The sequence below is a fragment of the Myotis yumanensis genome, unplaced genomic scaffold (genome assembly GCF_028538775.1).
Source record: "Myotis yumanensis isolate MYYU_CA2020_CCGP unplaced genomic scaffold, mMyoYum1.0.hap1 SCAF_2, whole genome shotgun sequence".
Lineage (NCBI taxonomy): Eukaryota > Metazoa > Chordata > Mammalia > Chiroptera > Vespertilionidae > Myotis > Myotis yumanensis.
In genome coordinates, this window is record NW_027223753.1 from 143,183,679 (window position 1) to 143,189,068 (window position 5,390).

The 5,390-nt window shown below is 40.4% G+C and overlaps 2 pseudogenes; both read left to right on the forward strand.

Moving 5' to 3' along the window:
• The first annotated feature begins 1,432 nt into the window (after positions 1–1,432).
• On the forward strand, positions 1,433–1,779 carry LOC139002619 (protein BEX4-like; annotated as a pseudogene).
• A 1,929-nt stretch (positions 1,780–3,708) lies between these two features.
• LOC139002620 (prothymosin alpha-like) lies at positions 3,709–4,079 on the forward strand (annotated as a pseudogene).
• The last annotated feature ends 1,311 nt before the right edge of the window (positions 4,080–5,390 follow it).

Here is a 5,390-nt window from a genome sequence, read left to right on the forward strand (position 1 = left end):
CCCTATTCCAGTTGGATTTCTCCTTAAACAATTCTTTTGGAGATTTTAAACAAAAGGCAGTAAAAAAGAACTATCCACGAGTCAGGAGGTGGGATTAATGATTAGGAATCATAAAATTATTTTATGCTTCATTGCACTGCAAGATGAACCAACATGGCAGACTATGGACCACTGCAACACATAGTGAAGTATCCCCCTGATCTGAACAAGTGATATTACATATAAGGCATAATTCTCATATTGAATATGGGGAGGAATTTACCTCTTTCCTATTGCTTCCACTTTCTATTGGGGCTTCTGCTGCTCACTCAGCTCTATCCCTGAGCATATTTTTCTCTTTCCGTGACCTCAGAAGCACCAATACCTTAACATTATGCTCAGACTCTTCTGATACTTGACTACTCCACAAAGTAAGCTCTTTATCGCTCTTCGGAGGATGGCCTCTTGAATCGAATTTGAAAAGCCAAGGAGAAAACTGATAAAGAGAAAAAACAAGTGGTCTTCTTGCCAATCTCTCTTCTTTAGAACAATTATTTCTACTATGTTATTGTTACATGTTGTTGGGTCTGTCCCAACTTCTGATAATTCTATGAATGAGTGATGTCTACAGTGTCCTGTCCTCAAGAGCCCTGCTCAGCTCTAGATTCACTCCTATTGTTTCTTTTATGGAGTCAATCTATCTCAAACTTGGTCTTCCTCTTTTCCTGCTGCCTTCTAGTTTTCTCAGCATTATTGTATTTTCCAAAGAACCTTGCCTTCTGTAGATGTACCCACAGTAGAACAGCTTCAGTTTCATAATTTTTGCCTCCAGTGATGTTTCAGGCCTAATTTGCTCTAGGACCACTTGTTTTTCTTTCTGGAGGTCCAGGGTATCCATATAGTTCACCTTCAAAACTATATTTCAAATGATTCATTTTTTTTTTCAATCAGCCCTTCCCACTGTCCAACTTTCACATCTTGTCATGGCTTTTGGAAATACGAGGGTGTGAATGACCACAGCCTTGGTTTCCAGTGCCATTTCTTTGCTCACACTGCTCTTTCCTAATTCTCCCATGGCTGCCCTTTCAAGTCTCGGGCTTCTCTTGATTTCTTGACTACAGTTTCCATTAGAATTGATGACTGAAACAAAGTAAGCAAAATCTTTAACAATTTGATTGTCTACATTGTCTGTCTCAAAGTTGTGTATTTTTGTGTAGTCTTGATTTTTGTTTTCTTGGTGTTCAAATACAATCCTGTCTTCTTCTTTGACTTTCGTCAGAAGTCTTTTCTGACCTGGCTGTGGCTTGATCCTTTCTCTGTTTTCACTCCCTGAAGTCAGGGGTGGCCCTAACAGTAGGAGTGAAGCAGACAGGAAGCGGTTCTGCAGGTCCAACTGTTGTGGCCGTGCATCCACTGGGAGAATTGAGAATCAGGATGAAGAGGAAATAGCAAAGAGGAGCAAGCAGTAAGAAGTCTCAACATGAAAAATGCCCAACAGGAAAAAGGAGGGAACCGGGCTGCTGTGCAGAATGAAGGGGAACCGCACCATTTGGAAGGGCATGAAGCCCAGAAGCCTGGAGGAAATGTCAGCCTGGGAAGAGTTAGACGACTTGTCCCAAGTTTTCAATGGGCCATACCTAACAGGCCTGTTGATCACAATGAAGTGGGAGATAATGTGGAAAAGATCATAGTGCAGCAGATGGAAATCAGGAGAACGATGAGGAGCAGCCAATGAGACATCATATGCTTGTCCAAACTCCTGAACCTGATCATCATGATGACTTTTACCTTATTTTTTGAATCCTAAGGTTTTCTCTGAGGTGAATAATGTGGCTTCTGCACTATATGTTTTTAGTTTTGTGGTTTGCTTTTCTATAAACCTTTTGGTGTTATCGCTTTCCAGTTTCTCATTAAATATTGTTTTTGTCTGAGTCTAATTTTTTCTGTCCAAAGGGAAATTTTACCCAGTTTTCAGAAAAAATATTTTTTTTCATGATGTGAAATTAATAAAGCAGTTTAAAAAGAAAAAAAAGCCATTTCAAATTACTCCTCAAATAAAATAAGCTAAAAATTGCTTGACATGTTTAAGAGGATAAGAACCTCGGTTATCTGTGGACTATTTTGTAAACTTGAAAAATTTGAGTGTGGGAGCTTAGTGTGCTAAGTGATGTTTTAAAAGTGTGATGTAGGTGTATGTTTGTGATGGGTATTGAAAGATAGCAGAATATACCCGCTCCAAGAATGTCCATAGACATTGAGGACGTGCCACCCAAAATATGCCACTTTGTTATAGTAAGTATTTTGAGCTGCAGGTTCTTGCAAATGCAGAGAGAGGCTTTCTCTGAACTTCCCTTACCCACCTAAAGATAGATCCTCAAAAACGAAACTCAACTGTCATAAATCTCCTACTAGGGGAGTTTCACCACAGGAGAGAAACCTAAATATCTACACCACACCAGACTTTATTACAAACTATCATAACTCCTATCTGTTCATCTAAGGGTCCATTTATTTTCCTAAAAATCATATATTCTCCTCTAAGAGGGCTCCATCTCTGTTCCCCTTTCCCTGTTAACTTAGTATTTAATCCCAAATTCTAAGCCACCTTGGGAGTTACTCATTTGTTCCTGGGAATCTCCCATGTGTACATGAAGTATGCATGTTATACATGTTAATAAACTTGTTTTTTTTCCTGTTATTAATCTGTTTATCTTATTATAGGCATGTCATCCAAGAACTCAGAAGGTGGAGAGGAAAAATTATTTTTCTCCCTTATATATGTAACACTCAAACATCTGTGTGGTGACTAAAGAGTTCATAAACCATGAAGTCCTTTTTTAAAGAAAATCAAGAGAAACTGCCTTACTTCAAAAGGGGAAATTAAAGATAATAGCAAAAGAAACAGAAGAGATCAGAAACAGAATTTACAGTATTTAGTGAAAAGAGTGGTTTTTGAACCAAATATGAAAATTCATAAACTGTGAATCACTGTGTGTGGGGGGAGGAGAGAGAGATTAATGTTTCAAATTGGTTCAGCATTTTTGTTTTCTAATTTTTCCAAAAGCCAACACAGAGAGCAGAAAGAAAAAAACCAGAGCTTTGTAAATTAATGCTTTTCAATTTTCTCAATGCATCAGAAATAATTGAATAATCTACACTAATAAAAGACAAAGATGGTAATTGACCATCCGTTCGCTATGCCCACCAGCCAATCAGAGTGACTATATGCAAATAAACCCAACCAGGATGGCAGTTAATTTGCATATACCAGCTGGGAGCGAAGACTGAAGACAATGTGGAAGTGAAGCACTACAGAAGGGAGTAAAGTAGAGGCGGCAGAGACAGGAACAGATCCAAGGTGGTGGAGGTGGGAGGTGGGAGGGAAACCAGCTGGGTGGAGGAGCGGGAGGGAAACCAGGAGCAGGAGGGAAACCAGCCGGGCGGCAGAGCGGGAGCGAAGCCCGCCTCAGTGGGTTTTGCTCCCTTCTCTGCTTTGCTCCAGCTGCAAGAAGCCCTATTCTTGCAGTAATCTTCCTGCAACAGGCCTCTAGTAATAATAATAAAAAAGCTTAGACTGGCAGCTCTGAAAGCCATTTTGCTTGTTCCAGTGTTCGGCTCCGGGTTAGGCAGCCACCTCTGCTGTGCTCCCCCTCCACAGCCCCACAGCCAGGACTGTCAGCTTGTCCGCCAGGCTCCTTGAACTCTCTTGCCTTAAAAGAAACCCACTGCATGGGATCACCCACATGCCACACCACGTCAGATGCTGAGGTGGACACCAGCTCCGAGATCACCACCAAGGACTTAAAGAAGAAGGTAGATGAGGAGGAGGCAAAGAATGGAAGAGATGCACTTGCTAATGGGGACACTAGTGAGAAAAATGGGGAACATAAGGCTGACAATGAGATACACGAAGAAGAAGAAAGAGGGGTTGAAGAAGAGGAGGAGGGTGGTGATGGAAAGAAAGAGAATGGAGATGAAGGTTAGGAGGCTGAGGCAGCAGGCAAAAGGCAGCTAACGATGATGAGGATGAGGATGTTGACATCATGAAACAGTAGACCAGTGAAGATGACTACACAGCAAAAAGGGCAAAGTTAAACTAAAAAAAAGCCTTTCATGACCCATTCACCTTCCACTTCCTGTGTCCTTCAAGTAGAGAGTCCCATGGGCCCACCGCAGAGAGCACCACCCACAGGTGACAGGCACTCTCCACCACCCGACCAAAATCACAAGGTGAATTTGCAAAGGAGAGGAAAAAAGAACCCAAACCAAGGCCCTGCTTTTTTTTTTTCTTAAAAGTACTTTAAAAAGGAAAATATACATTTTAAAATTTGCATTGTATATTTTTCTACATATTGTTAGGGATCAAACAATTTTAGAGATCTTGTGATGACCAAACCAGCCTTTGGAGCGTTCTCAGTCCTACTCCTGTCTTCACCTGTGCTGTGACCATGTTCATTGTAGTCTCTAAGAAAAAAAGCCCAAAACCTTGCAAAAAAAAAAAAAAAAAGACGAAGAAGAAGGCAAAACAACAACAAAGACAATCTTATTCTGAGAACTCCAGTAACTTTTTTGTGTATGTATTTAGCTCTACCATAGTAGTTAGTATAAGGACAAAGAAACAGATAAAAGGTTTCTCCTCCCCCTTTTTTTCTCTCTATGAAGTTGCTGTTTGTTTACTTATTTACTGGCCTGTTTGATGTGCATGTGAAACAATGTTGTCCAACAATAAACCGGGATTTTATTTTGCAGAGTTTTTCTAACAACACCACCAAAAAGCCCAAACTGTATAATACTCTTCCACTTTCCCTGTAATCTCAGTTTAATCTGGGTGGGTAGGATCCAGTCAACAAATTTTAAGAAGTTGGCCAGGTGATTTTGAATCAGCCATGGCTAAGAATACCTACTGCTTTAAAGGGAGGAAAGTTCTAAGAGAACGAATGGGGGAAATGGAGAAAAGAGATTTGGGGCAGTACATCAACTCTCCTTTTGCAGGGTTTCAGACCTAGTTTTCATAAAAGCAAATAGAAAATAAAGTTCAATCAGTTCCGCTGCCACACTTAAGGGTTAAAAAGGTGAACCTTAGAGATGCAGTGACTTTATGTTATTATCCATGAGGAATTACAGCTCAAATTGGAGGTCTGATATCTTCTCCTCAGGGCCATTTGCTCTTTGTCCATGGCTGAAATAAGAAAACTATTAATTTGAGAAATGTCATTGAGTCTAGAGAACCCCATCCTTGAAATGTGTGTTTGAATGTCATGTTTTTTATTTGAATTTGGAAGAGAAGCTGACTGGACGGAGGGAAGAAGGAGGCAGAGGGCAATGGAGAGAAGCCAAGTTATCCTAGAGCCAAAGTGCTCAGTTAGTTTAGAAAACAGAGTGAGACAACTCATATTCATTTACAAGGAAAG